Source organism: Balearica regulorum, chromosome 2 (assembly GCF_011004875.1).
Source record: "Balearica regulorum gibbericeps isolate bBalReg1 chromosome 2, bBalReg1.pri, whole genome shotgun sequence".
NCBI classification, from domain to species: Eukaryota; Metazoa; Chordata; class Aves; order Gruiformes; family Gruidae; genus Balearica; species Balearica regulorum.
Genome location: NC_046185.1, coordinates 38,900,107 through 38,909,506, shown reverse-complemented (window position 1 = coordinate 38,909,506; position 9,400 = coordinate 38,900,107). Strand labels below are relative to the sequence as shown.

General features: G+C 38.7%; 1 long non-coding RNA gene across 1 annotated transcript; it reads left to right on the top strand.

Annotated features, from left to right (window-relative positions):
- The first annotated feature begins 1,328 nt into the window (after nucleotides 1-1,328).
- On the top strand, nucleotides 1,329-8,823 carry LOC142600356 (uncharacterized). Its single transcript, XR_012833799.1, has 3 exons — nucleotides 1,329-1,506; nucleotides 6,756-7,201; nucleotides 8,123-8,823. It is a non-coding gene; the product is annotated as an uncharacterized LOC142600356 (long non-coding RNA).
- The last annotated feature ends 577 nt before the right edge of the window (nucleotides 8,824-9,400 follow it).

Below are 9,400 nucleotides of genomic sequence, written 5' to 3'. Positions count from 1 at the left end.
GGATGCTCAGACAAAAGACAAAGAAACTGTGATATTGAGAGTTCTGCGAGTCCTGACATGACTTTTATTAAATATCTGAAACAAAAAAACTAGTTGAATTAAAACTAAACAAAATAATTTCCCTACTTAGAAAGGGAGCACTGCTGGAATACACTCCAGTGACAAATCCCTATTTTCCTTCCCTCAAACCCAGGGATTTCATACCACTTGCAGAGGTCTTTCTAGTTTCTCAGGGTTTTGCCTGTCTCCCCGGGCTTCAATCCAGGTAACTGGCCCATACAGATTACTTTAAGAAAAAAGCTATTCCCAACAGAATACCGAACTATTCCTGAAATATTTTGTCTTCCAAGTGTCATTGAAAAACAGTGTTAGGTGAAACGAAGTCCTCAGTATGAGTTTGAAGTTTCCTGTTCATCTTTTTCCTGAGGTCAATAACTGTGAAAAAAGTCAGTTTGTTGCTCTCTAAAACAGTTACATTTGTATTAATGTTTTGGAATAAACATTTGCATTTGTGCTTGCACAGCAATTAACAGATTGTAAATACCATCCAAAGTACTGCTTCCACTTGGACTTATTGTATATATAACCCCTACTTGGATTTCGGTACATGAGACTTGGGCCCCAATTACATTGCACTTTCCTTTTATTGTTAGCCGTCTGGTAAAGATAATGGACTTCTTAAGTGGAGTCGGTCTGATTTAACTCAATACACTTCCTCATGAGATTGTGTTACTGGGATCAAACATTGATTTCAGCATTGCATACATTGTACTTTGTGTACTTGCTATCGATACTATGGCCTCCTTGCAGCAATCAGAACAATTTCTCTGTCCCCAAACAAATGAAAGCTTTAGAACATAATTCACATGAAAACAAACATTATACATGTAGTTCTATCTTAATGCTTATAATTTTTTTAACTTAATATGTCAAGTTCATAACTGTCACTTGAAACTTACTGACAAGAAACCTGATAACACATCATATCAAATTCCATTTTACAACTGTTTCCTTGGAAACACAGGCATAAAAATGGGCCATGCACAATGGAATGAAATCAAACAAATTAAAATAAACCTTAAAGAATTCCCACTAATCAAAATCCCTTTGCTTTGTTAAAATTCATGCAAAACCAGGGACAACAAGTCTTACAATAAGAGCATCATTAGCCCCACAGTGCTATAGTCCCTATTTGTTTTGGCCCAGATCCATCAAAGCTCTTTAGCACATATGTAACTTTAAATGCATGAGATATCCCAGTCAACAGAATGAGTCATGTGCTTAAGGTTATTCACGTACTTCAGAACTGCACAAGAGGTGGCTTTGTCTCCAGAGGCTCACTAGTTATTAGAGAGAGGATATACATATACACACACTGCAGGCTCTACATACATCTGTGGAAGCCATGCTCAGGAATGATAACAACATATAAAACACTCAAGTCGTCATATACCTTAAGTTATGACTTCTGATTATTTAAAATCATGAGAAGATAACTGGATAAAGGTAGGAAGACATTACTTTTCAGCCATCTGTTTATATAAGGGTATAAATTTTATTTAACGTAAAAATTGCATGCCAGTTCAAAGAAGAAAAATGATTTTTTTTTGTTGACCTTTAGGATTTTCTTCCAAAGGTTTGAAGTGACTTTAGAGTTAGATTGCAGATCATCTGATAAGAGAACTGTGCTGAGATTTACAGTTACCTTGCTAAAATTTTCCTGCCCATTAAGGGTTTTTATTAAAAAATTATCAAGCAAACCAACAGTTTTACTCCTTTTTATTGTAATGATAAAAATGGATATGTAGATTCTTGTGCTTGCATTTGAGATCTAGTGCGTCAGTTTTATATGGCAGGACTATCAAAATGTAGATATTATGCTGGCAACTGTATTCTTTCTCCCAGTAAAACAGCTACCATGTACCAGATAGCATGTTAATTCTATCAGTCCTTGGATAAAAAAGCAATTTGATCAGTCTTTTCAGAATACCATCCTGGTTTTTTTCTCTACATTTAGGTAAAAATGTCATGGATAAAGAAGGAATTTCCCTTGGGGAGTTTATTCCACATTATACATCACACAATCTCTTCTGCCTTTCTCTAATACATCTGGTACCAACAATGCACTACTAACTGATAACAAAACCTAGTTATTACATAGTTATGATCAAAGATTTTGGTTCTCAAGGTACTTTGCAAAGGAATTACATATTACTGTCTCGTTTCTACAGACAGGAACACTGATGTACAAACTCCTCATCAGAATTGGTTAATCCCCATAGATCTTAGATTTGCACTGAGGTATTTTAATTTCACAGATTTTTCAAGGATCTCACAGCATTCAGACTGTAATGGATGTCTTACTTGACCTAGGAACCGTAAAGACCAGATAAAACTTCAGCTTGTAAAGTGAAAGATATATCTAATGTAAAGCTGAAAATGGGTATCAAATGGTTGAAAACCAAGCCCCTTGGGTGTAAGTGCTTAAATTTCAGAATACAGGTCTTGAGACAAGGAAAGTTCATAAACTACTTGTATGTTCACTGCTTCTACTTTTTGCCTTTCCCCACCTAGAAAATTAATTTTACAAGTACTTAACTAACCGTCATGCAAATTTTTCCAGCATTTTTGCCTCATTAGCAGAACACATTGACTATTTTAGACATAGTTCATATTCATGAGATTTTATAAGCAGATATCGTGTGGTTGATATTTATTTGGTAGTATATACCTGACATTCCAGCCTCAGTTCTAGCAGAGATTTTTCACACATCTCTGGACAAAACCAAACCTTAATTCCTGTAAAACTGTGATTATTAATTTTTTCTTCTATCTTATCCATTCTTTGTGTTGGCAAGCTGACCCTTAAACTTTTGGAGCAAAAGCTATCTCCCACTAAACATTAATAAAATGTCTGCTGGGACTCGCAACATTTTCTTAACACAAGTTAATACATAAGAATTGCAACTAATCATTTCAAAACTCCAGAATGCTTAATTTTTTGCCTGTTGTTATGTTTACTTTCACTATAACAGCAACCAACCCTGGGAAATCTAATTTCCAGAGCCTTACGATAAATAATTGAAGGTGTAACACATCCCAAATTCTCTTGAAATTGAGTTAGTTGTAACCTATTCCCTTATTCCTGTGTAGACTGGCACTCACTAATAAATTACATGTTCCCAAATGGTTTTTACTGCTGTTTTCTTCCTACAGTTTCTGGCAAAATTTGTGTGTGTAAATGGAATACTGTGTGATTTTTATTAAAGTTAGACTTAAACCAGATGTATATAACACGGAGGAAACCATGAAATACAATTGCTGCTTGTCACTGTTGGCATACATTCAAAGTGGCCAAGAAGGGATGCACGGGAAAGTGCTCTTCTCCACTGCCCACGCTGTTAAGTGTCACTTGAATGCAGTTACAGAGTTTGCTAAATAAAGGTTTAGAGCAGGATTTGAGACTCTGTTTTAATAGAAGTCAACAGGAATTCTTTCCAACTGCAGGGAGAATCCAGAGTTTGCCCAGTTTCATTATTTCATAGGATCTCTTATATCCTTTAATTTCACATAAACTTCCAAGGTCATTCTTGGAGATCTTCTGTGAGCCAAGAGGGTGTTATAAGCTTACATCTATAGACCAGCTATTTTCCTGTCCTTAAAACCGAGCTCTCTACAACCTACCTGAGGAACAGCCTCTCTTCATTTGAACAGGGAGATTCTCCGAACGTCAGATTCTACTCACGGTGAGTATTTCTACTCGCACAGCAGAGAAATACCTGAAGTTCCTTGGTTAGTAGTAGGTGAAAACAGCAGGCAACCTGAAGACTCAACCCATAGATTTAGTTTTAGCAGTTGCTAAAATATAGATACGTGCTTTATATTGGAAGAACAATCTCCTCTTTTCAATGAGGAATGTGTCTCTTCACACCTGCACGTGGCTATCACTGTATTGTAGCAAAAGTTACTGGTACTCAGATAATTTTGTGTTGAGAGATGTGCTAAAATCAGTATGTATATGCTTGAAAAATTCTGGTACAATAGCTGGAAAAGTGCAAAATTAACCCCAGTCAAATATAGGATTTAATATAGACCTGCCATATCCTTCCAGGGACTAGAGGTTTTTTCTGGCATAGTGGCTTTGAGTCACTTATTGTCAAATTTTATCCACACAGTTGTGCCTAATAAGTCAAATTAACAGTGTCAGGAGGCTCAAAATTATGTTAGCAACTATGTGCTGTGTACAGTAGGTCTCTATGAACCACATAAGACCTTTCTGCCCTGGAAGTCCAACACCCAAGGTCCTTAGGGCTCCTGTTGCATATTTCAGTCTTTTGTGAAGATTTAGTTTAACTGAGATTTCTGTTAGACCTCTTTCCTCACCTTGTTTCTTCCTCTCCCTGTGAACCCATCAAATTTAGATATCAAGAGCATGTAGCATTCCCCAGCTGTGTGGGAGCTGCCTGCAGTGGGGTAGCTGCCTTTCACCTCCTGGTCTCACAACACCTTGGTTTTCCAAATTCTCTGCAAATTCTACAGGTTAATGATGTGGCTGCCCAAATTCTACAGAAGGATCTCCGGTGTAGGATAAAACAGCATAGACCATCAGCAAAGAACTTCCTGCATTTAATCCTACAACAAGACCACAGACTTCTTGATGTGACATGAAAGAGAACTGCAATCACTGTCTATGTAACATCACCAGGAGTCTCACCATGCAAAATGTAGTTTGTATCAAATCAAAGCACCAAAATTACACACCGCCCCTTTTTTTTTTAAAAAAAACCACTGCCTCTCACACCTCTTCTGTTACTTAATCTCTTAACCCCCTTTTTTCTGTCTCATGGTCCTTAAGCATTTAGCTAGTCACACCTTAATGAGAGGGATGCACGGTAACTGACTGAGCATGTCAAAAGTCCCTAAATTAACAAAGAAATGAAGTATTAAAATTAAATCTCCCTAAAGGTTGTTGATTTCTAATTTTATGTACAGAGAGGAGGGGTGGAGGGGAAGGTTTTGCTTTTCCCTTAATTCTGCCATATTGTCTGATTCACAGCCGGAGACAAACTGAAATGGCCATCTGGTTGATGTGCATACAAAAGGAGTGGTTTGCCAGACAAAGAAAGTACCTTTTATCATATAAAGCAATGCATCTCCCCGTATCAGACGTCCATTCTTTGGCTCTGGTAGAGCTGCAGGTAGGTAGGAGTAGACCCTACCTACCACCCAGATGTAGCAGCTGTTGTCAAAATACTAATGCAAGTACATAACGGTCTGAGGGCTCTGTGGTACATTCATAACACAAAATATACCACAGTTGTACTGAATATTTTCAGCTCCCGGTTTCTGATTTTAGATAGACCATTCTGAGTTCACTAATTTGCTCATACCACAGGAGTAATTACAGGATTTTATGTTCAAATAATGATACATGAACAATTGAGACCACTGTGTAAATGGACCTTTCTAAATAGGGGTATAGTTTTTGTAGCTATTTAATAGCATCCACAAATGTATCTGTCTACCTTTTGTGATGGTAATTCTGTGTCCACATGCAAAAAAGAAAAAAAACGAATGCAAAACGTCCCAGTTTTGCCCACATCAACTTTTGCAATCTTAATCCACACATCCAAATACTTCCGAATGGCCACTACATATTAGTTTGATTTCCTCTACATTTCAGTTCATGCTGCTGATCCCAGCATATCCACCATTCAGACTATGCAAAATGTCCCAGATTTTTTAAAAGAAAAATTTGCAGTTGAACATTATGATAGCCATTCCCTCTTTCTGGTGATAGCTGATCAGAGTAATGTGGGAAATTCATGTTAGTTCACACGCAGAAGATATCATCTGCTGTGTTTATGAATTATTTTTTTCCCTCTATAAGGTACTTTCATTAGATGAAAGACAGTTATATGTATGAAGCACTGGCATTGTTGTTCAAAATCAATCCTTTATTTCAATTTTCTCATTGAAACCTCCTCCTTTTGATACTGGACTCTGTTGACCTCCTCTTAAGGGGGTATTTCATTGCCTTTGCTGCAGTGATAACCATGGAAGTAGAACATCCCATTTCCCCATAAAGCTGTCCAGGGAACTGGAATGGAAATTGCCCTGAACTGAGACTCCACTCCTGACAGTGGGTTGCTCTATGTTGATATCCCCCTTCTCCTGATTTCCGTCCATTCTAAATGATTTCTAAAGAAGATTGGAGCAATATGTTTTTATAACTAGAAGGAGGGTCAAAGAGATAAAGCAATCAAACAAACAAAAGAAGGTTAAGGAGTGATCCTGGATTTCTAGGCATAGCTGGGAAGTTCATTTCTCTGGTATGTGGCAGGCATGGCAATATTATTAAACGTTCCCCAGGCAACGTTGCTAGGCTCCAAATTCTGTATTTTTCTTCCAGAAAACATAACATTTTCCTTTTTCAATCATCTATCCCCTCCATCAATATGTAACAAAATACCCACAGTACGTGGTATAAAAGCTGTTTAATTTCAGACAGTGGCTGTCATTGTATTTACGCTGTCGTAGTATAAGGTCATATTAAAACAAGGCGCAATCAACTTAAATGTTGATCACATAATATGGGAGTGTAATTGCAGCAAAAATATTCTAATAAGATTTTACAGGTTCAATACATTATTCTGAAATAAATGTGCACAAAGGATGTCTTGAAAGATGTTACTGAATTGTAAGTGTCAGTCATGCAAGAAGTAGAGATTTAAAACCAGTCTTTGTATTCACAGGTCCATGACATGGAGTCCCTATTTGGAATACGATAAAAGAACATTCAAGGACAAAAGCATTTCTGGCCCTAAATTTCCCTTCACTTCATTCAATTATCTACAAACCTATCCTTTTTTTCCTCCTCATAATATATGACATCAAATTTCTATGCATTAAGTGAAACTTCCCTCTGTTGGGGAAAGACCTCCACTTTCTCAGCCATGCAGTGGCAAAATTCCATTGGGCCTGGCTTTTTCTCCATTAATCTAATGCAGATATTGATTTAAATTTCCGGTGCATTATGTGACAAGCATTATGTCCCCCACTAAACAAAAAGTAAAACCATTCATTGTACTCAAAACAGTCTGGGAAGGTGATTTCACCTTCTTCTTACCACAAAGGAACCTATTCAGGCCTTTCCTCCATCAGGAGACAGACTCCTTGCAGGGACCCTCTGAAGATCAAGGTAGGGGAAAATGTACTCTGCAATGGGGGCTCTGCACAACACAGCTGTAGGCTGAGGCTTGTCAACCAAATTACCCAACCTGGCCTTTGCCTTCTTTACCAAAGGAGCAAAGCAGACTTCCCTGCTACTCCCTTTGTGATCAGTGTGAGAAACAAACAGCAGGTAAAATAGGAGATAGTCCAAAGACAGAAGACTACCGAGGTTTAGCTACAACTTAGAGACCCCAATTCAGTGTTGCCTGTGGCAAGTGCATTAGTTTTTCAAAATACTTTAGTTTCAAAATATTAGTGTCCAAATGCTTTAGTGTCTCACCACACAGGTTGGTTGCTATAATAAAGATGTCAGATATTAAGATGTTTCTACAAGGTCCACACAAGAATCTCAAGCTTATAGTGTTATTGAATGTACATGAATGTATTGTTACATTAACTCCATATTGGAAACTGCACTGTAGGAAAGGTCAATGCCATACTCAGATGTTTCCCTGAGGATGAACTGGACACCAACAGCAGTCAACTGTGAAAAGGTTCAGCTCTGGAAGTGCTCCTTGGTACCACATTACAGTAAAAAGCAGTGCAAGACCTTGTAATCCCAAATCAAACTTTTCAATAGAGAGGGCGGAAACCCTGAAGATTTTAGCTCTAAAACTCCCTCCTAGTTCTTCTAGCAGTTCTCTTGGTTTGTCAGATCAAGATTTTGCCAATGCCTTTTTATCCAACCCCCAGAGTGCAAGACTAGCAAAATACCATTCTGCCTGGCAAAAATCATGGGCTTACGCTGGGCCACTTCTGTCCCAGTCTCTTGGTGTCTGTGTCCTGGTGAGAGGAAGCATAGCTCTTCTCCCATGCATGCAAAAAGTCACATTGGTAGAGAGGAGCAGGGATAGCTAATACAAAGGCAACCTATTGATTTATTTTGCAGACATGAAATGTGCAACCCAGGATGGTCAGCTATATGTGCAAAATCAGTCAGATGGAACAGGAACCCGGAGTTTAAAACATGACCCATGCTCCACACCCAACTGAAAAATAAAATTAAAAAAAATAATTGCCTTTGATAAAGCTCTGTAGTACAGAGAAGTAAGTGCCAAGGACTTACTCAAACCCAGTGAAGTTGATGAAAAAACTCATTGCCATTAACACACTTTGAACCAGACCAAAGGACTTTCTAGAATATTTCACGAGTAACGAAGCTAAAAATGAGTAGCTGGAAAGGCTAAGGGCGACAGGGACGTTTTAAAATGTGGTGGTAGAAAACCAAACATGCAAGCAAGCAAACTGAGAAAGACAGTGACCATCTGCCACACGGAGCGGGGATGCAGCCGTCGATCCACTTCTATGGAAGCAGACCCACAGTGGGCCCCAGGAAGATCTCAGGGCAGGATCCCGCGGGCAGGAGGAAGGCTGCCCTTCTCTTCCTCTGTCACCTCGCAGCGTGTCCTTCTTGCTTCAGCCTGGTGATAGGGCTTCAGCCTGAAAGCCCTTATGTGCAAGCTTGAAAACAGTGACAAGAGCATTACTTTAGCTGCCCTTAAAAAAAGGAGTTGATCAAGCCAAGGACACAGTAAAAAATAACTATAGAAAGAATTAGGAAAAAAAAAAAGAATGGATATATTTCTTCATCACTGAGTCCTTGGGTGTTTGTGGAGTTGCACAAAACCCAGAAAATGCCTGGTAGGTACCTCCCCACCTGCGCAAGGGTGGGAATTTGATGTTTGTGGCTGCTGGTGTTGTGATGGACGTTGCCAGGAGCAGATGGATGCTTTGGAGGGTCAGGCTGGTCCTGTAAGGTGCTGAGCCACCTGGTCAGGGGTGTTGGGAACCTTGCAGGATCAGGCCCTTAATGCCTGTATTTGATAAGCAGTCATGGCAAAAAGGCTATACTAAGATATTCATCCAAACATGGGGAAAAAAAATCACTATAATTAGTGGTAGATGTGGCATTTTTAGCATAAATGGGAAAACCCAGCATTTAATACGTAGCACAAGGTTCATTTGCAGCCATATAATCGCTGTCAGCTAATGCCTGATAAACCCTGCCTCAAATGGAATTTTATTATATCTATTTTATTATATATCTATATTTATTCTGACAAAAGTTGGACAAACTTGTCCAAAAGACTAGGGGTCCATTTTATGTGCTTGGGTGTCCAAGCACCTGCCAGCTGTTTGTCCCTTGAATTGAGGACATCATGTTTTC